We start from the raw sequence: 22,713 nt of genomic DNA on the forward strand, positions 1-22,713 counted from the left end.
ATCCACTCATCTGCTGATGGGCACTTAGGCTGTTTCCAAATCTTAGCTATGGTGAATTGTGCTATGAACATAGGGGTGCATATATCCTTTCTGACTGGTGTTTCTAGTTTCTTCGGATATATTCCCAGGAGTGGGATTACTGGGTCAAATGGGATTCCATTTTTAGTTTTTTGAGGAAACTCCATACTGTTCTCCACAGTGGCTGCACCAGTCTGCATTCCCACCAGCAGTGGACGAGAGTTCCTTTTTCTCCACATCCTCGCCAGCACTTGTCGTTTGTTGATTTGTTGATGATAGCAAAGTTATTGTTCTTAAACTGGGTGGTAGGTGATGGGGAGGGAGAGAGGAGGCGATGGCAGCACTCTCTGTAATGGCAGCACTCTCTTGTACGTTCACTGAAGAAAAGTCTGCAAGCAAATCCTCAGTGAAAGGAGGGAAGAAGGGCCACTGCAGGTACTGTGAGATGGACTTAAAAATTGGGAGAGACACGCAAAGGGAGTAAGAGAGACAGGAGAGTCTGGGACAATAGGAAGTGTGGAAGGCACGTTTGCAAGGGAGTGGGAGACAGAAAGGTCAACGTTAATTGCCCATCAGCGTCTTTATCACCTCAATCCTTCATGATCCCACCAGAGATACTGTACCCATTTTACAGATGAGGCCACTAATGCCTCAGGCTACTTTGTTGACTCCTCTTCCAAGTCTCAAATGCCCCAAGGCCAAGCGACCGCTCAGATCTATGCTCACCTCGGGGCCACTTCACCCAATCCACAGCTCTGAATGTCCTTCACCAGACCTCTCCGGACACGACTGTCTGGTAACCCTGCAGCCTGTTCAACCTCCACACCTGGGTGTCTAATGGGCATCTGAAATCTAACGTGGATGAGTGAGAACTCTTGATTTTTCTCAAGATAAGGGAGGGCGTCTCTGAGTCTTCCCCATCTTAGCAAAGGCAGCATCCGTTCACCTAGGTCAGTGGTCGGCAAACTCATTAGTCAACAGAGCGGCAAACCGCGGCTCAGGAGCCACGTGTGGCTCGCGAGCCGCAGTTTGCCGACCACTGTCCTAGGTCTCAGGTCAAAATTCGTGGGCCATCTAGGAGCAGATTCTGTGAGCTCTCCCTTCAGATAAACCTTGAATCCAGCCACTTCTCACCCTTCACCACATCCTCCCTGCTCTAAGGCCCCATGGTCTCTTACCTGGACATCAGCACACACAATCCTTCCTGCATCCGCCCTTTACCCCCTGTCCATCCACTCTCCACCCATCAACTGGAATGATCCCCTAGAATAGAGTGCATCTGAGTGGCGGTTACAGAATGTGTTCACTTTGTAAAGAGTCGGTGAACTTCAGGCCTATCATTTGTGCACTGTTTTTTATGGATTTATGCGTTAGTAAGAAGTTCACATTAATTTCCTCCTCCTTTTCTTCTCTTCCTTTCCCTTCCCTTCCCTTTCTGAGCAATTAGGTGAGGTGGGGCCCAGCAGGGTGGAAGTGGAAAGCATCTGGTGAAGAGTGGCCTGGAGTGGGTGAGAGCATGTCCGTACGAGGAGGTGGCCCTGAGCAGGCATTGAAGCCCCAGCCAAGTTAGGGAGTCTGTCACCAGGGACAGGGGTGGCCCAGCACTGGGGTAAGGAGTGCGCCCAGCGACAGAGTAGCCTAGTGTGGAGGACACCTGTACGCACAGCAGGCCTGACTAGAGTGAAATAAAGGGGTTTACGTAATGAGATGCCTGGGAGCATCCGCCCCCACCCCCACCTGAAACAGCAATGAGCACGCCGAGGGCCCACATCTTGGTTTCTAAATATATTCCCCACCACACGGAACCCCTTGGGCAAGTGGCCTGCTCGGGGGTGGGGCAGGAAAAGGTCAAGACGGGCATGGAACGTGGGGTTCTGCCAGAAAGTAAGGAAGCATTCAAAGCTAGACGAGGCCACGTCATAAGGACAGCAAGCAGCCTGAAGGGGCTCCCACTGGTGAAATTAGGGACAAGCTGAGTATCAAGATAAATAGTAACATTAATATCACATCAACAGGCTAAAAAAATAAATAAATAAATCCCAGGATCTTATCAATAGATGCAGAGAAAGCATTTGACAAAATCCAACATCCAACCATAGAAAGGCACTTCCTCAACTTGATAAAGAACACCTACCAAAAAATACAAACAACAACAAAAAACACACACACACACACACACACACACACAGCTGACATCACACGCAGGTGAGAAACTTTCCCACTAAGATCAGGTGTCAGGCAAGGATGTTCCCCTCACAACCGTTTTCAACATCATCCTGGAAGTACTAGTTAGTGCAATAAGACAAGAAGAGGAAATGAGAAGCGTGAAGATTGGGAAGGAAGAAATAAAACTGTCTTTATTCACGAACGTCGTGAGTGTCTACATAGAAAATCCAAATGAATCAACAACAAAAGCTTCTGACAAAGCAGCTTCATTCATAACTGCCGAAACGTGGAAGCAAGCAAGGTGTCTATCCTTCAGCAGGGGAATGGATAAACGGTGGTACATCCAGCCACGGGAATGCTATTCAGCACTAAAATCAAGGACCTGTCAGCCCTAGCCCATTTGGCTCAGCGGATAGAGCGTCGGCCTACAGACCGAAGGGTCCCAGGTTCAACTCCAGTCAAGGGCACGTACTTCGGTTGCAGGCTCCTCCCCGGCTGGGGCCCTGGTCGGGGCTCGTGCAGGAGGCAACCAATCGATGTGTTTCTCTCACATCGATATTTCTCTGCCTTTCCCTCTCTCTTCCACTCTCTCTAAAATCAAAGGAAAAATATCCTGGGGTGAGGATTAAAAATAAATAAATAAATAAATAAATAAATAACCTATCAAGCCATGTCCTCCCCTCCTGACCTTCAAGCATCCTATTCCTCTCAGAGGCCTCTGGTGGAATTGGTTTCTAGAATATGCTTTCTGAACTATTCTGTGCATATGCAAGTGGAAGTGAATTTGCATATGTATATGCATATGATAGCATTAATATTTACTTGTCTGCCTCCTGCCTTTTTAAAAAAAGAAAACCTTTCGCCCTGACCAGTTTGACTCAGTGGAAAGAGCGTCGGCCTGTGGACTCAAGGGTCCCAGGTTCGATTCTGGTCAAGGGCATGTACCTTGGTTTCGGGCACATCCCCAGTAGGAGGTGTGCAGGAGGTGGCTGATCGATGTTTCTCTCTCATCCATGTTTCTAACTCTCTATCCCTCTCCCTTCCTTTCTGTAAAAAATCAATAAAATATATTTTTTAAATAAAAAATAAATAAAATAAAATAAACCTTTGCCCAGCCAGTGTGGCTCAATGATTGAGCGTCAACACCTGTGAATCTGGAGGTCACAGTTCGATTCCCGGTCAGGGCACATGCCCGGGTTGCAGGCTCGATCCCCAGTGTGGGGCGTGCAGGAGGCAGCCCATCAGTGAGTTTCATCATTGATGTTTCTGTCTCTCTCTGCCTCTCCCTTCCTCTCTGATATCAATAAAAATATTTTTAATTAAATTAAAAATTTTTTAAATCTTTATTTTGGAGCAGTTTTACACTTACAGTAAAGTTGAAAGGAAAATACAAAGAGTTCCTACATACCCCTCACCCCGTTTCCCTATCGCTATCATCTTCCATGAGTGGGGTCCATTTTTCACAGCTGAGGAATCAGCTCTACACCCTGGTATCAACTAGACTCCACAGTTCACTCTAATGTCACTACTTTCCCCGCGGTGTCCACTCTCAGGCCGTCCGGGGCACCTCCTATGTAGAGCTGTCACGTCACCTTGGCCTCCTCGAGTCTGCGGCAGCTTCGCAGACGTTCCTTGTGTTTGATGACCTTGACCTTGACAGTCTGCAGGGGGACCAGGGAGCTCCTCTGAGAGGACATGGCGGGGAGGACCCTGCATGCGCTGCTCCGCCTTTTGAATTCTGCGTGCAAATGGTTAAAAATAAAGCGTGCTGCGCCTGCTTCGGCAGCACAGAGACTAAAATTGGAACGGCATAGCGAACTTGAGCACAGCTCCTGTGAAAGGGCGACGTGCAAATTTGTGGAACGGTCCATATTTTTGGTGTTTAATGGGTGTAAAGTTTCAGTTTTACAAGATAAAAATGTTCCAGAGATCTATTGCACAACAATGCAAATAACTTAACTAAATACTTAATTGAAATGCTCAGATGACAAATTTAATGTTGTGTGTTTTTTTTAATTTGAATTCTTTATTGTTGAAAGTATTACACATGTCTCCTTTTTCCCCATTGACCTCTCCCCGCCCACTCCCGCCCTGTTATTTTCTTTTACCACAATAAAAAAGTGTTCTGAAGCAAAAGTAACAAAATGTTAATATCTGTTCAGAGATGGGTACCCAGATTACCTGAATAATTATGTTCTGTTAAATTTTCTGCATATTTGAAAAATTAAAATCTTAGACAAAGGATTTTGCATGTGCAAAGGCCCTGGGGCAGGTTAGAGTACAGCCAGTATGGGCTGGAGAGCAGGAAGAAAAGGACAAGGTGGCACAGGATGAGAGAACTGGGTGGGGACTTGATCGTAGGACCACAGAAGACAACACCCTTCCCACACATTCCAGAGGCTTCCGCCCCTGCCAGCCTGCGAGCCATCCCTTCCTCGGGCGCTAACAGGGCACCTGAGTTGGCCTCCCCAACCACCAGTGCCAGCTCCCGCCCAGGCCCTGCTGCATCCTGAACATGACAAGCTCATTGTTCCCTTTCTCCCGACGGCTGCGTCTCCCCGGAGGCAGTTCTGAGCCCACAGGTTTCTGTGGGCAGATGTCCCAGGGCAGGGTTCTCAAAGGGACCACTGTCTGGGCACCGTCCTGGCCCAGCAGACAGCCTCCACATCAAAGAGGAGAGATCAAAGCTCCCCCCAGCCGCCCCCAGCACCCAGCCCAGCCCTGGTCTCGTGGCACAGTTCACCCCTCGGAGGGGAGGAGGGAGGCGGGGGCGGGACACGGGCAGTAGCTGGATGGCCATGGGCAGCCACATCGCCCATGAGCACGGCACACCACGAGGAGGGCAGGGACAGTACTCCTATGCTTGCCATCGGCAAGGGAAAGGACTCACAGTGTGCCAAGGTCACACAGCTGGCTGAGGTCACACAGCTGGCCCAGACCTTGAACTCCCCGGCCGGGGCCGCTCCCAGAAGCACAAGTGGCAGTCTGACTAATGCAGACACCGGGGCCACGCCTCCCAAATACACCCATTTAGTAGCTTGGGTCTTCGGGCAGATGATGGCCTCCTGACCTTGACCTCCCAAGGGTGCCAAGTGCAATGATAGGCATGTTCAACAGACGGTAGCTCTTCTTACCGCAACACCCTAGAAACAACCCACCTTAGGAGGGGGGGCTGAGGGCAGCAGAGGGGCAGAGCACCCCCTGGGCTGGCCCAGGGTGGGGAGCTGCCTTGGGCCTCCAAGCGGACCCCCTGGGATAGACCTCCAGCCCCAGCCCCAGGCTCACCAGGTTTCTGTGATTAAATGCAGTCAGAGCTCGGCCGCCGTGGCTCAGTGGTTGAGTGTTTACCCCTGAATCAGGAGGTCACGGTTCGATTCCTGGTTCATAAGTCAATGCTTATGACACCCTTCACCCGTTTCCCTATCGCTATCATCTTCCATGAGTGGGGTCCATTTTTCACAGCTGAGGAATCAGCTCTACACCCTGGAATTAACTAGACGCCACCGTTCACTCTAATGTCACTACTTTTACTAAAATTCACCGAGATGTGTGCATGTCACCGCGTGTATGTTTATATCTCAGCTCAGGTGCCCTGCTAGCACCTGAGGAAGGAATGGCTCGCAGGCTGGCAGGGGCGGAACCCTCTGGAATGTGTGGGAAGGGTGTTGTCTTCTGTGGTCCTACCATCACCCAATCCTCTCACCCACTGAGCCATGCCGGGTGGGTTCCATTGATCTTTAGAGAGAGTGGAAGAGGGGGGGGGGGGAAATACATCGATGTGAGAGAGATACATCGACTCGTTGCCTTCTAGGGTGCTGGAAATGTTTTATGTGTCGATCTGAGTAGATGTTACCTGGGCACACATGCAAAAATTCATCGAGATGTGTGCATGTCACCGTGTGTATGTTTATCTCTCGATTTTTTAAAAACCAAATCATTGAAAGGAAAAGGGGCCGTGGGGCATCCAGCACATGGGCCTGTCTGATCAGGAGGCAACTTTCCCAAAGGCTCCAGCAGCTCTCCCCAAAGGTCTGTTGGGCCAGAAGTGGGTCACATGCACACCCCAATACCCATCACCAGCCAAGGAGGTTGGAGGTGCCATGACTGGTCCCTGGAGCTGGGCACCCCGTTGCTGGAACAAAACTAGGGTTCCGTTACAAAACAAGATGGGTGAGGGCTGTTGCGTGGGCAGCCAGTAGCGCCTGCCACGACGGCAGACCGCCCCGAGAGGTGAGAGCCCGTCCAGGCAGGAAGCATGAAAGTGAAACTCGCGGTTGCTCCCGGGGCACGCCCATGGGCTGAGCCCTTGTGGGGGATCTCCATCCTCTTCAAGATGGTGGCAGGTGAAGAAGGATACACAAGAAATGATGAGGGGGAAAGGTCCAGGAATTGTTGCCAGAAACCAGTGTATCCCGGGTTATAGGATAAATAGCTGTATGGATAGATGGATGGATGATGGATGGTTAGATAGATGGTTGGATGGTGGCATGGTAGATGCATACGTGGATGGATGAATGGGTGATGGATGGATGAGTGGATGAATTTATCCTAAGGAATTAGCTCACACAATTGTGGGGGTGAGCGAGTCCCAAATCAATAGGGCAGCAGCTGGAACCTTCCAGCAGACTGGAAACTGCTACAGTCTTGGGGCAGCTTGTCTTCTCATTTTGCTATGAAGGCTTTCAATTGATTGGATGAGGCCTAGCCACATTATCAGGGGTGATCTCCTTCCCTTAAAGGCAACTGACTAACCACATCTGTTAACCACATCTGCAAAATACCTTCACAGCAACACCTAAATTAGTGTGTGATTAAGTAACTGGGTTCTATGGCCTCGCCGAGCTGACACCTAACACTGACCGGCAACCTCAGCTGTGCTTCCCTGCGCCCTCTCCCATTCCCCCCCATCCGGCCTGCCCCACGCCCCATCCTTGTCTGAGCTCAGATGGCTTCAGAATTAACCTCCAGACAGTGGCATGTCCATGGTCAAGCTCTCCAGGGGCCGCACCCAGTAGGGTTCTACATTGGGGTGGGAGTGGAACGGAACCAGAAAGATGCTTCTATTGCAGTGGTGGGCAAACTCATTTAGTCAACAGAGCCAAATATCAACAGTACAACGACTGAAACTTCTTTTGAGAGCCAAATTTTTTAAACTTAAACTTCTTCTAACGCCACCTTCTTCAAAATAGACTCGCCCCGGCCGTGGTATTTTGTGGAAGAGCCACACTCAAGGGGCCAAAGAGCCGCGTGTGGCTCACAAGCCGCAGTTTGCCGACCACGGTTCTATTGGAACCTGGAAGAGGAGACCCAGACTTGGCCAAATCAGCCACAAAAACCTGAACAAGAAAAGAAAAACCCTGCTCCCCATATCAGCGGACCTTTCTCTGGGTCCTGGGTGTTTTCTGCTCCATGGATTCCTTGGTATTCGCTGTCTCTCATAAACATACTTCTGTGATATATACTGTAAATCTGCTTCATTTGAAATTCACAGTTAATGACCTATTCCCTCGGATTCAGGAAACAGAGTGAGGTTCCGGCTTTTAAAGGCCAGGAGTTTACTAGCCAGAATATGACAAGTATTACAAAGTATAGGCCTGCTCTAAAAGCACTTAAGAAACAGTCTGTCAGAAATTTCAAGAATACCTTCAAATAACATCATTTATCTGCCAAGAGGCCGGCGGAGGTGGGGGGGGGGGGGGAGAGCGAGGGGGGGCGGAGGGAGAGTGAATGAGTGTTTGATCAAATCCATACTTTCCACTTGCCCAGCGGGGGATATTTGTTCACCCTTTTCACTCTGGAAAGTTCGTGTGCACACTTGTGTGAGCAAGGGGGGTGTGCATGGGCGCCAGGGCCTGCAAGCACACGTGTGCACCAGGGCCCTGTCCCCTTGTCCACCAGCCCCCATGGCTGACACAAAACCAACTCCACCATCATCTGAACTCTCGAGTCAAAGGGTAATTTAATCAGACGCGTACCCCTGGTTTCGGGTCGGCCCACTTAACTGAAACCCAAAGCCAGCTCTGGAGTAAATTGGGCTGTGGACCAATCGATTAGGCCCATCCACACCTTCTCATTTTCAATAGAGTCAGGGCCTAACCAGGTTAATTTCTGTTAAACACATTACCCAGGTACTCTCCTCTTACCAGCCCAATGATTTTGTGTCCGGTCTGAAGGATTGTAATTGCAATCCAGCGAGACGCCAAGTGAACAGGGTGATTTACGGAGGCCCCGGAGCCGGCCGCCTCCTACCTGCCAGCCGCCCAGCGGGAACTTTCCTCCTCGAATCTTGTCATGATTGACAGTCCCAGGGCCCAGCACGGAACGCCCGGCGTGAGGCCTCGGCTGTCCCTGGGAGAACAGGGTGCTGCTGCCTTTGGGCACGGACTCTGGGGTCCTCCCCAGACCTGAGGGTCGGGGGCGCGAGGGCCTCTTTGTTCCCCAGAAGAGACTCAGAGGGCGGGACTTCCAGGAACCAGCTTGGGTGCTGCTGGTCCTTCGAGTCACGCCCCTTCCCTCCTAACTGCTGTGCAGGGAACATTCTGGCTTGGCTTCCCAGGGTCCTCTGCACCTCAGGCCTCACGGAGACAGGCCCAGTGCCCCCCACCACCCTCCCCTCAGGCCCCATCCTCTTTTCCGGGCCAGCTCTCCCCTCTCATCTCTTTGGGCCCTACTCTGACTCCCCCACATCCAGTGGTAGCCTCACCTGTGGCCTGAGCTCCTCGTCTGGCCTCTCCACACCCCAGTCCCCTCATTTGCTGGCTGAGTGGGACAGGACTCCCGCTCACAGGGTTGTGACGACAAAGCCCGGGGAGCAACGGCCCAGGACCCGGCACATGGTGAGCCTTCTAGGATGTCAACCGTAATCATTCTTATTAAGAAAAGCTGGTCCGGGTGAGGCCACGCGCCCCTGGGTCTGAGAGAGGCCACGCGCCCCTGGGTCCGGGTGAGGCCATGTGTCCCTGGATCCGGGTGAGGCCTCGTGCACCTAGGTCCGGGTGAGGCCACGCGCCCCTGGGTCTGGGAGAGGCCACACGCCCCCGGGTCCAGGTGAGGCCATGTGTCCCTGGATCCGGGTGAGGCTGGGTCCCGGGTCCGAGTGAGGCCACGCGCCCCTGGGTCTGGGAGAGGCCACGCGCCCCTAGGTCCGGGTGAGGCCATGTGTCCCTGGATCCGGGTGAGGCCTCGTGCACCTAGGTCTGGGTGAGGCCACGCGCCCCTGGGTCTGGGAGAGGCCACGCGCCCTCGGGTCCTGGTGAGGCCATGTGTCCCTGGATCCGGGTGAGGCTGGGTCCCGGGTCTGGGTGAGGCCACGCGCCCCTGGGTCTGGGAGAGGCCACGTGCCCCTGGCTCTGGGTGAGGCCACGTGCCCCTGAGTCCGGGTGAAGCCATGCCCCTGGGTCCGGCCGAGACCAAACCAGAGGGAGTCGGACCTCCGTTACCACCATTTGTCCACCATCCAGAGCTGAGGGGTCAGTGCTGACATGTACACATAAGGAACTGGTGGACATTGAAATTGGGTCTCTAAAGAACTGTTTGTCCAGAAAGAAACTCACTACAGACTGATTCATTTGCCTGTCAGCATAACTATTATTGCTTGTCTCACATTCAGTTCTTATAAGTATATCTCTAGGGACACATGATCTCGCGCATCTAGGGGAAATGATGAACAACATAGACTGATGAACAAGAACAGAACCAGAAACAAGGAGGCATCGATCGGACTATCGGGCCTCAGAGGGAGGATAGGGGAGGGTGGGGGGAGGGGGGAGAGATCAACCAAAGGACTTGTGTGCATGCATGTGAGCCTATCTAACGGTTGAGTTCAACAGGGGGTTGGGGCATCCGTGGGGAGGGGTGTGGGATGGGAATGGGGGGATGAGGACAAATATGTGACACCTTAATCAATAAATAAATTTTAAAAAATAAAAATAAAAATAAAAAATAAAGAAAGAAAGAAAGAAAGAAAGAAAGAAAGAAAGAAAGAAAAAGAAAAGCTGGAAAGGACAGAGCACAATTAGTGCTGGCGAGGATGGGGAGGAATTGGAACCCTCACCCATTGCTGGTGGTAACGTGAAACGGTACAGCCACCTTGGAAACCAATTTCTTAAAGAGTTAAACATGCATGTATCATACTAGAGGCCCGGCGCACGAAATTCGTGCATGGGTACAGTCCCTAGGCCTGGCCTGCGATCAGGGCCATCTTCCCCAGCTGCCCGCAGCCGGCCATGCCCCCCGCCGCCACCCACCCCTTGTTTCCCATTCGCCATCAGGTGATCGGTCCTGATGGCGGGGGAAGGAACTGAGAGGTCAGCTGTTCCCACCCACTCACCGGCCCTGCCCCTGCCACGGGTGGCCATCAGGCGATCGGAGCCTGCCGGCCAGGGAAAGGAACCAAGAGATGGTCAGTGTGCCTCATAGTGACTGGTCCAGCGGTCATTCTGGTTGTTCTGCCATTAGGGTCAATTTGCATATTACCCTTTTATTATATAGGATGGCCCAGCAATTTCCATTGGTGGGAATTTCCCCAAGAGAAAGGAAAGCATAGGTCCATACAAAGACCTGTACATGAATGCTCGTAGCAGCTTTCTTTACAATATCACAAAAGTGAAAACAATCCAGCAGTCTATCAATAGATGAATGGATAAACAAAGTGTGCTCTAGCCATACAACGAAATATGATTTAGCAATAAAAAGGAATGAAATAGGCCAATCTGAGACAGACAAATATCACATGATCTCACTTTTCTGTGGAATCTAATGAACAAAATAAACTGACCAACAAAATAAGACCCGAAGCATGGAGGCATGGAACAGACTGACATACCGTGTGTGTGGCAGGGGGAGGGGGATGAGAAGAGATAAATCAAAGGACTTATATACTTACTAGAGGCCCAGTGCACAAAATTCGTCCCTCAGCCCAGCCTGTGCCCTCTCGCAGTCCAGTACCCCTCAGGAGATGTCCACCTGCCGACTTAGGCCCCTGTGGGGAGCAGGCCTAAGCCAGCAGTCGGATATCCCTCTCACAGTCCGGGACCCCTTGCTCCTTACCACCCACCTGCTCGCTGCTCCTTAGCACTGCTGCGGAGGCAAGAGAGGTTCCCGCCACCACTGCTACGCTCACCAGCCGTGAGCTGTGGGAGCGCACTGACCACCAGGAGGCAGCTCCTGCATTGAGCATCTGTCCCCCTGGTGGTCAGTGCGCGTCATAGCGACTGGTCGTTCCACCATTTGGTCAATTTGCATGTTGGGCTTTTATTATATAGGATATCCATAGCCAAATGGACGCTGGCAATAGGGTAGTGAAGATCCAGGGTAGCGGGGAGAGAGTTAGGAGCTGGAAGGAGGGGTGGGGGGAAATTGGGAGATATCTGTAATACCATCAATAATGAAAAAATATATTTAAAAAAGGAATGAAGACCAACTACCTGCTATGACATGTGTAATCCACAAAACCATTACACTAAGTGAAAGGAGCTAGACATACCAGACCACATAGTGTATGATTCCATACATATGAAATGTCCAGAAAAGGCCAATGTACAGAGACAGAAACATTAGTGGCGGCTTTGAGGCTCAGAATGGGAACAAGGGTTCACTATAAACAGGCATGAGGGATCTTACCGAGGTGGCAAAAATGTTCTGAAACTCGATTGTGGTGGTGGTTGCACAACTCAGTAAATTTACTAAAAAGCATTGAGTTGTACACATAAAATGGGTAAATTTTACAGAATGTAAATTATGCCTCAATAAAGTTGTTTAAAAAGAGAGAATGAGAGAGATGCTGAAACCTGCCACTTGTAAAGAAATCGGCAGCCTTGGCTGGATTTGGGTTTTTTCATTTGTTTTGCCAACGTAGGGGAACAAGCTTTTGTTGGGACTGAAACACGTGTCAACATATGAGATACTGGTATAAATTCACCTAGTGGGGGGCCCAGCACAATGTTGGGGAATGGCAGCAGGCATCGTCGATGATGTGTTAGCTCTCTTTCATTGCAATGGCCTCCCAGAAGAGGAAAGACCTAAGCTGACCTTTGTCTGTTATTAACTGCCCTCTGGATGTAACACATGAAACACCCATGAAGATCCATTGTCGGTGGGAACCGATTAGAAATCCAGCTATGTGTGTGGACTGCTTATTGAGCATCTACCATGTGCCCAAGTTACTGAATCTGGGCCTCAGTTTCTTCGCCTGTAAAATGGGACGATAGTATCAGCAACCTGATAGGCTTAATGTAAGGATTACTTGAGTTAATATATGGAACGTGCTTAGAACAGGGGTGGGCACATAGCAGTTGTCAGCTATGATCATTACTTTGTAAACCAGGACCTTCGTCCCAGCTTAACTTCAAGAGTGGCCTAGTTAACCGGTGGCTGCCGATCTAACCGGTGGCTGTCACTGCTGACTTCCAGGCTGTGCACCTGCCCCGCCGGTAAGCAGAGAAGAAGGTGGGGGCCTCTCCCGCACGCCCCCTACCTGTCCTTTGCAGCAGCCCTTACTGAGCCCGTGATGTCACTGCCCGCGTGCGATTATTTAAGCCAGGGCTCTCTCTTCCACTGGAAGGCAAGCTTCGTCGGGGCAGGGGCCAGGCCATTGTGTGACACCAGGCCGAACAAGCTCTCAGTAAATAGTTATGGGAGGAAGAAGATGAGCAAGATGAAGAGAGGCAGGGAGGGCGAGAGGAAGGGGCCACTAGCATTGGCTGGAACAGCCCGCCCAAAATAAATGTTACTATTGCCAAAGAAACCTCCAACCCTAAACCCAGAGTCTTCCAGTCCAGTGCCAGGCAGCAATGGGGAAAATAGGAATTTTAATTATAATGGGGGGAATGACCCACAAATTGGTACCATGTTCCTCTTTATTTCAGCTTTCTGGAGCTCAGCAACATTGGTGGGGCTAAGAGCACAGACGCTGTAATAGCTGACATGTATCACTCTGAATACACCCAGGCCTTCCACATACTATTCAATCCTAATCGCTTTACACATACTGTTTAATCCTCACCACCCTCTGAGGCAGGTACTGTTACTGTTCCTATTTCACCAATGAGAGGCCTGAGGCCCGAGGCTACACAGCTATGTAGCAGACCCACATAGTTTGATTCTGGAACCTGTACCCTTAACTCATACACGATGCTCATAGCAAATGGGGAAATGTTTAAGGAATTAACGGGCGGCATTTCTTTTCTGACCCCATGGAGCTTGGGAACCCACCGTAAGAAAAACTCAAACTACCAATGCTGGTGTGATAAGGCTGGCAGAGCCCTCACAGATGCTGTCATTCCTTTGGGAAGTGTTTGTGGAGCACCTAACCCTCTGTTTCCTCATCTGTGAAGTGAGAATAATAACAATGTCTTGTAGGATAAGGCACTTGGAACATGGACACAGTAAGGGCTCAATAAGTATTTGTTAGCTTAGTCAGTGTGGCTCAGTGGTTGAGCGTCAACCCATGAACCAGGAGGTCACAGTTCGGTTCCTAGTCAGGGTACATGCCCAGGTTGCAGGCTCGATCCCCAGTAGGGGGCGTGCAGGAGGCAGCCAATCAATGCTTCTCTCTCATCATTGATATTTCTGTCTCTCTCTCCCTCTCCCTTCCTCTCTCTTAGATCAATAAAAACATATTTTAAATAAATAAATAATAAGTGTTTGTGGTATCGTCGTCAGTTTGAGGCTGGCCCTGGCGGGACTGTGGGAACAGAACATGCAGAAGACAAAGGCCTTCCTAAAGGAGCCTGCTGGCCGTTGGGGAAACGGACAAATACACATCACAACCCAGCCATTCCTTAGGAAGTGAGACAGTGCTTCCCTGACCAAAATGTTAGATCTGGCCATCCTATATAATAAAGAGCTAATATGCAAATGGTCGTCACACCCTCGCACCCTCGCACCCTCGCACCGGAACTGCTCAGACACTCAACACTGGGGAGAGAGGAATGGGGACCAGCCAGGCTGTGGCCCAGGAGAGGGACAAGCCTCCTGCCCCGTGGTCCTGGGCGCCAGTGCCTGCAGCTGCGGCCTGGAGAGGGACAAGCCGCCCGCCCTGCAGTCCCCAGCGCCAGCACCTGCAGCTGTGGCCCAGGAGAGGGACAAGCTGCCCGCCTCGCAGTCCCGGGCACCTGTGGCTGCGGCCCAGGCGAAGTCACCCGCCCACGGTCCCCTGCGGCTGCGGCTGACCTGGGCAAAGCCAGCCCAGTTCCTGGGTGCCTGCGGCCGGCCAGAGGGAGGGAAGCCCAGGTCCTGGTTGTGGGGCGAGGCAGAGGTGGTTAGGGGCAATCAGGCCAGCAGGGGAGCAATTAGGGGAGATCAGGCAGGCAGGCAGAGGTGGTTAGGGGCAATCAGGCAGGCAGAGGTGGTTAAGGGTGATCAGGCAGGCAGAGGGGTTAGGGGCGATTAGGCAGGCAGGCAGGCGAGTGGTTAGGAGCCAGCGGTCCTGGATTGTGAGAGGCAGTCGGACATCCCTCGAGGGGTCCCGGATTGGAGAGGGTGCATGCCTGGCTGAGGACCCCACCCCCGTGCACGAATTTCATGCACCGGGCCTCTAGTTATTTATAATATCAAATAATATTTTGAATTAAATACAATCACACACACAAATGAGTGCATGGAAAACCTTCTTCAGATCAATGACCTATACTAATGCTCATTTCCAGTGTTAATTTCCTGGTTGTGACATTGTACTCAATGCTACCCATAGCAGAAACTGCATGAGTTACATGGGATCCCTCTGTATCATTTCCTACTGCTGCATGTGAGTCTATAATGATCTCAAAATAAAAACTTAAAAAAGAATAAAGCTCTTGGATCTTTTGAGAGAAGTTGATCTGTCATGCAGGCACTACTTAGGACTTTTAATTGCACTAATATACACACATATGTGCTATTAGGAGTATCTATATAAGATGATGGGTAGGAACTAAACTTACTGTGGTAATCATTTTGCAGTACATGTTAAGCCAAGTCATTATCCCGTACGCCTTAAACTTAACCAGTGCTGTGTGCCAACTGGATCTCAATAAAACTGAAAGGAAACCAAGGCTGTTGTGAGCATCCAGTTTGCAACGATGGTCCCACGATTAGGTGGCAGGCGTGCTCTCTGCACGTCACCTCCATCCTCACAGGAGAGCTGCCAGGAGGGATTGCTAATCTCTAAATTCCGGTGAGAGCTAAACTTTGTCCAGAACATGAGGGAAATGATGGTCTGGCTTGGCGTGTGCCGAGGGGGTGCTGTCGGGTGAACACTGCAGCTGAGAGCCTGGGAGCCTGAGGTGCCCGTCCGTCCCTCTGTACCCCCACCTTCAGAAAAACAACAACACGGCGGCGACCGGTAAGGAAGATGCAGGGGCTGGTGGGGCTGGTGGGGCCGAGATGATAGTGACGCCTGGAAACGGTCACCAAAACGCAGAAACAGAAGGTTTTCATGTTGGTGGTCAAACAGCCAAGGAAAGTATGGCTTTCATTGGGCTCAAGGGTGCAATTTGCCGGAAGTCAGCAATGTTCTGTGCCTGAGAGGTAATTCTTACCCGCGGGTGTGGCTCAGTGATTGAGCATCGACCTATGAACCAGGAGGTCACTGATACTATCCCTGGTCAGGGCACATGTCTGGGTTGTGAGTTCGATCCCCAACAGAGCGGGTGCAGGAGGCAGCCGATCCATGATTCTCTCTCATCATGGATGTTTCTATCTCTGCCTCCCTCTCCATTCCTCTCTAAAATCAATAAAAATATATTTTTTTTTAGAAGAATAGAATTGGTCCTGTTTGGCTACGGAAAATCCTTATGACCCTAGAAAGGCAATTTATACCATTTAGAAATATTTAGAAACATTAGAAATAAATGTCAGAAGTATTTAGAAACTATAATTTTCTAAATTATATTTAGAATATAATACCAAATAATTTGGGCCCAAAAAAATGATTTTAGAAAAGGAAGACTTCTCTGTCACTCCTGTCTCTTGTGCGGGGGAAAAGGTGGGTGACAGCGACATCACTAATATCCATCGAGGCCAGGAGCTCCCAAAATCATGACACAAACTTAGTATAGAGAGGGAGCCTGGTTCCCGGGAGCCGAGTTATGGGCAGAGGCATGAACCCTCCGTCGTTCGGATCTGGGCCCCCCCAGCATTCCAGCGGGCAGTTTTCTTACTAATTCTAGGGAAGATCCCCCACCCCCACCCCCAGTCTGTGGCCCGAAAGTGGCTTAAGGATGAGTCACTTTTATGGACCACGGTGGACGGCCTCCTGAAGGAATGTGCCATGCATGGGAAGGTCTGGATGGGCACATGATAAATGTTTAAGCACAAGTGAGATCAACCCATCATCTCGTGGCATAAAATGTGGCCGGCCGCCCACCCCTCGCGCTGCAAGCCGAGCTCACTCGCAGAAGGAGGCAGGACCCGGGCCCTCACCGCATTTCCGGGACGCGGTAGAATATGCCATCTAATGAGGCCACGGCATGAGGAAGATATATGAGCACGTGCTGAAGCCCAGGAGTCAGTTCCCGCTGATCTCCGTCTCTCGCCTCCTGAAAACAACAATAACTGTCTTCATCCCCCTCACCCCACCCCACCCTCGCACTCCCCCCACCCCTGCCCCTGACCAGGCAGGCAGAGAGTCACGATGACAGAGCACAGTGGTCAGGAGCACATGCTCTGGCCCCAGACGACCCTGGGCAAGTCACCTGTGCCTCAGTTTCCTCATTTGTAAAGCATCAAAGATAATAAGTATACCTTACTTCCTAGGCCAGTGGTCGGCAAACTCATTAGTCAACAGAGCCAAATATCAACAGTACAACGATTGAAATTTCTTTTGAGAGCCAAATTTCTTAAACTTAAACTTCTTCTAACGCCACTTCTTCAAAATAGACTCGCCCAGGCCGTGGTATTTTGTGGAAGAGCCACACTCAAGGGGCCAAAGAGCCGCATGTGGCTGGCGAGCCGCAGTTTGCTGACCACGGAACTAGGCTGTTCTGAGGATTGAATGTATTTAACCAGGCTTGGGGTTCTTAGCAGGTGTGCTTGGCACAGGAGACAGAGTCCACACTGGATGTACTTGTAGCATATGCATCGTTCCAGTCTTGCCTTCACTATTTCATTAAACCTTCATAACACAGCATGAGGTAGTCCCCACCCACCCACCCATTTTACAGAGGAGGAAACTGAGGCCCAGTGAGGTGAAGTGGCTTTGGCACGGTTACGCGGCCTCAAAGCCTGGCAGGCCCCTAAGAGTCACCCTGCGTGCACAATGCATTGCCACCGTTCTCTCCTCCCCTACAGCCTCCCCGAAGCTCCGTCCCATCCCTCCTCCCCTTTCCTGTCACAGAGGGTGCTTGTTCTCTGGTTCCGTTGATCAGAACACAAAAGCAGCTCTGTTGGCTGTAGCTTCCAGGCCAGAGCACTCCTGGGGGGGGGGGGTCTCCGTGTGGGCAGGGCTCCCCCGGCCTCCTGCCCCAGCCCAGGCCTGGTTCTACGTCTCTGCCCACAGATGAGGCTCTGCTTCTCTCCCATGACCCAGCTGCTAGTTCCTGCCCCGGCAAACACGCTGCCAGCATTTTCAGAACCAACCAGCAAATAAAAAGCTTTCTCTCTCCATCAGCCTCTCTGGGCCTCTCGGCCACGTGGGAGAGCTGCGTTCCCTCACCTGTCAGCTTCACTTACGCAGCAGGCCCGGGAAGGGAGCCACTCACCACCACCGGCCACGCTGTCAAAGCTGTGTCAGGGGGCCCGGGAAGTGTGGGCGAGTGTGCGAGCATGTGTGTGAGTGACTGAATGGCCATGTGAGTAAACGTGAGTCTATGTAAGTGTGTGAGAGCACTGTGAGGCTGTGTGGGTATATTTGAACGTGCATGAATGAGTGCGTGAGGGAACGGGTGTTGTGAATATGGGAGTGTCTGGGAGCGAATGTGTGTGAATGTGCACGTGAGCGTGTGAGTAAATGTGGCTCTTTCCTTGAGGGAAGGTCACGGATGTACAATAGCTGGGCCGAAGGGTAGACAAATGAAGGCTTGAACGCACCTCACCATGGTCCTCCAGAAACCCAGGACTGCCTGCTCCCGCCCGCCCACTCCCCGCTGCCTGAAAATCAGCCCCACCTTCCTGAGGGCCTGACCTGCCATCCCACAGGCAGTTCCTCCGCCCGTCCTGCCAGAGGTCTCACGGGGCTCAAGACATCCTGGTGATCAGCCGAGGTGCGCCAAGGCCTCGGGTGGCAGACAGGTTACCCGCCCTTGCATGCACACACATGTGGAAGGTGCACCCAGCCTGTACACACAGGTACATGTGTGACAAAATATTCCCATTGAGTCTGCTGAACAGGCTCCGGGCTGGGGCGCTTCCCAGCCAGTTAAGGACGCCGAAGTGAAACGCAGGTGAGCAGGTACTGACACAGACACCCAGCATCCGTGGGACAGCGGTGGCTGACCGATGGCACGGTCAGGGATTCCCCTGGGCAAGAGGAGGGTCTCCAGGTGGGAGGGGGCAGCTAGTCCCACCCACTTCTACTTCACAAAATAACTCATCACTGGAAAACGAAGCAAGATGCTACCCAGCTCACATCTTGGCCCCTTCCCGAGAGCCTGTGGAGCTGGAGCAACTCTGCAAAGCATTTTCCAGACTCAGCCCGCAAAAGTCCGATTTCGCTGGTATGATCCCCCCCGCCCCCCGCTCCCTACCAACACTCTCAAATCGTTCCTCCTTTCATCTCACCCATTCACCAGGATCTCCCCAACCTCTTCCCACACCACCTGGCAAAGAGAAGGCTCCAACATCACCCTAGTTGGTTTGGCTGAGAGGATAGAGCGCCGGCCTGCGGACTGAAGGGTCCCGGGTTTGGTTCTGGTGAAGGGCACATGCCTGGGTTGTGGGCTCAATCCCCAGTAGGGGGCATGCAGGAGGCAGCCGATCAATGATTCTCTTTCCTCATTGATGTTTCTCTCTCTCTCTCTCTCTCTCTCTCTCTCTCTCTCTCTCTCTCCCGCTCCCTTCCACTCTGAAATCAATAAAAATGTATTTAAAAAGAGAGAGAGAGAGAGAGAGAAAGAGAGAAGGCTCCAACATTTGCCACCCACAGCAAGAACCTGAACTTGGGTTTGAACTTGGTATGAGAGAGAACAAACAGGGAGCCAGCGGGGGTAGCAGAGGCCTTGTCCCTCACCCTCCACAGCCCCCAGCGTGGTTTTCGTTAGCCAGCTCCTGTTCTCCCTTAGACGCCATCTCTGGGACCCGTTTCGTGTCTGCAGCCCAGCGCCAGGATGTGCTCTGCCTGGCTCTGGACCCCACCTACATCCCAGGCTCCAGAGCAAACACAGCCAGCAGCCGCCCGAAGCAGCCGCCGTGATTTACAGTCAAGCGTACACGCCGCAAATTCTATTTTATTTCCCCAGAAACACATGAAAAACTTGGCTCTTTCGTTTGCTGACACAAATCTTTTTCTCCCCTCTCTCCCCATTCCCCCTCCCGCCCCAGTGCCCTTCCTCCCCGCCCACCTCGGCCCGTCACCAGTTCGTAAATGAGAAGCTCCGGCGGCAGAGGCAGGGAGATTGGACAAACTGACTCATCTTGCAAATGGTTTTCCTTCTGAATCTGCATCTCCTCGGAAGCACACATCTGTCATCACGCGTCCAGGGCAGTAGGAGGCGTTCCCGGGCCCCTGGCTCGTGTCTGCTAGGCACCAAGGGGACCGCCCACTGTGAGGTTCCCAGACTGGAGAACCCAGAGCCTACACACACACACACACACACACACACACACACACACACACATATACACACACACACACACACATATACACACACACACACACACATATACACATACACACACACACACACCCCGAGGGCTGGAGCACACAACGGGGTCTCCTGCAACCAGCCTGCCCCGGATTCCTCACCATCTCCCCATGCCCTTACCCGCCCATTCTCCCCAAACCCCGCTGTGACCCAGTCAGATGTACTTGGCCACACCCAACAGGAAAGCCCTCCCGACCCCCATATGCAGGCTCCCTGAGGACCATCCCACGGTCATCCACGGAGTCTCCGAGAAAAGCCACAGGGCCAGCATCCTCCCAGCAAGAAAGGCCAGCTCTTGTCCCTTGTCACCATCTAGGCCAGTTGTTTGGATTTGGAGTTTGTTGGCGGGGAGGGGCGGGGGGATTGGTGTTTGGTAGGTAGTTTAATGTTGCCTTTGAGCCTGCAGACAGAGTCACCAACTGACTTGGGGCATAGGAACCTGACTGGGACCGTTCACACCTCACAGGAGGAACTCACCACCTTGGCCAGGGCCTTGTCAGCCGGCAGCGCCAGGTCTGTGATCTAGGACAGCATCGGCACTGTTCACAGGCCGGGAGAAGGGCTGGGCCGATCTGCTGGGAATCTTCCACGCCAGCTCCTCCTCAGGACTACAGGGAGGAGAACAACTGAAAGGATTCTAAGGGTTTGAGGATAGTAGAAGTAATAATACCTCGGCTCTCTCAGGTCATTTTCCTCCCTGAGAGCCTTAAGCATTTCCACCAAGACTGTCTTTTTTGTCATAAACAATTCTATGAAAGTAGAAATTGACAGGAAGGGCATCATTGAGTTCTATACCAAAGTTGAGGCCCAGAGAGGTTAGGTCATCTGTCCAAGATCACACAGCATATAAACAAATAAACTACAATTGGCAGTTTCTTGAAAGTTAAACATTCAGCCCAGCCAGCGTCGCTCAGTGGTTGAGCATCAACCTATGAACCAGGAGGTCACGGTTCGATTCCTGGTCGGGGCACATGCCCGGATTGCGGGTTCGATCCCACACATCCCCAGTTTGGGGCGTGCAGGAGGCAGCTGACCTATGGTTCTCTCTCATCATTGATGTTTCTGTCTCTCTCTTCCTTTCTCTCTGAAACCAATAAAAAACATAATTTTTTTAAAAGTTAAACATGCATCTAACATGCAACCCAGTCATTTCACACCCAAGAAAAAGGAAAGTATAATGACTGGTACGCATATATTTAAAGCAACTTTATTTATAATAGCTAAAAATTGGAAACTGCTCGAACGCCCATCAGCAGGTGAACGGATAAACAGATCGTGGTATATCCCTACCGTGCAATGCCACTCAGCAATAAAAAGGAACAAGCTACTGCCACCTGAACAGTGTGGATGAACCACACAAACATTATGCTAAGTGAACGTAGCCAGACTCAAAAAGAAAAAAAAAAATTACTTTATACAAAAATCCAGAAAATGCAAACTAATTCCTCCATGATGGAAAGCAAATCCGTGGCAGCCGGGGATGGGAGGGAGGGATTACAAAGGGCATGAGGAGCTTTTAGAGGTGAGGGTGTCTTGACTATGCTGGTGGCTTAACAGATGTATTCGCACGTGAAAACTCAGCAAATTGCACACTTTGAATGCGTAGTTTGCTATGTCAGTTACACCGCACCAAAGCTAAAAGGGTTTACGTGTGAAAGGAGAAGGGGAACACGAGACAAAGAGGAAACGCCAGTGGGGAATCTGGCGCTAGAAATGAAGTCAGTGTGCAGGCTGTCAACCATGCTGCCTGCTGGAGGCACGGCTCCGTTTTGTTTCTGCGTTAACTGGCCGTGAAGGCAAAGCGGGGGAGAAATGGCTTTCACACAACACAGCGTGTCCAGGAAGCTAGAAATAAACCCACTGCCTGGGGAGAGGCCATCGGGTGCTCCGTTCTGAGCCCATGAGGCTGTCGGTCTCGTGACTTCAGTGGAGCGTCAAAGGCACACCCACTGTGGACCTAAACGTCAGCGCAGGCCGCAGCAGCAGGGTGTGCTGGTAAGTGCTGAGCAACCGGCTCGTGGAGGGGGGCCGTCCTGACCGGTAGTGTTCGCTGATTTCTGTGGTGTAAATGCTCCCACCTCCATAGCGTGAAGTCATTGGGCACAGCCTTGGGAAGAGAGCACGGTAGCATCCCATAGTGTTTCCACCACACGGACACCTCAGGAGCATAATAATGGCAAACGAAGTGGGACATACCTAGGAAGTGGTGAGTTATGAGTGCTTCTTGTCCTTGTTTTTAACATAATTTCATTGTAGGCTTACATGATTTAGTTCTGAAAGATGGTTAGCTCCTAAGGTTCCTGGAGATTTAACGCGCGGTTCTCACGATCGGGCCGAGCCCGCTCCAGCCCGCCGCTGTGCAGAAGCTCGCGGGTGTCACTACGAGACCAGGACGCCCAAGGACCTGGCGTTGGACGTGGTGACCAGAGCTAGGGGGCAGGAGAGGGTCACGGAAGCACCTGTCAGACACAGGTGGCCGTGTGGGTGGTGCAGTGGAGGGGGCGGGACGTCCCTGGCTTTGTGCTAACCAAGGGCTAGGCTGCCGCTCCCCGGAGGCCTCAGGGAGGAACAGAGCACCTGTGAGCATTAAGTGAGGGGCTGCTGGCGGTGCACACGTTTCAGAAATGTTCTCATTCCCCGAGTGGCTGCCCACAGACTCACAGGTCCTGGGCCAGAGGCCCAAGGGGCCCCTGATGCCTGTATGGACGGCATCTTTGACCGCTTTTTGCTCGAAGACTTCCACCAGCGGGGA

The 22,713-nt window shown here is 51.8% G+C and overlaps 1 non-coding gene across 1 annotated transcript; it reads left to right on the forward strand.

The window, feature by feature from the left end:
- Positions 1 to 3,956: 3,956 nt before the first annotated feature.
- On the forward strand, positions 3,957 to 4,061 carry LOC114233974 (U6 spliceosomal RNA). The gene has a single exon (XR_003620177.2). It is a non-coding gene; the product is annotated as a U6 spliceosomal RNA (small nuclear RNA).
- The last annotated feature ends 18,652 nt before the right edge of the window (positions 4,062 to 22,713 follow it).

This window comes from Eptesicus fuscus, chromosome 9 (genome assembly GCF_027574615.1).
Source record: "Eptesicus fuscus isolate TK198812 chromosome 9, DD_ASM_mEF_20220401, whole genome shotgun sequence".
In the NCBI taxonomy this organism is placed as follows: Eukaryota; Metazoa; Chordata; class Mammalia; order Chiroptera; family Vespertilionidae; genus Eptesicus; species Eptesicus fuscus.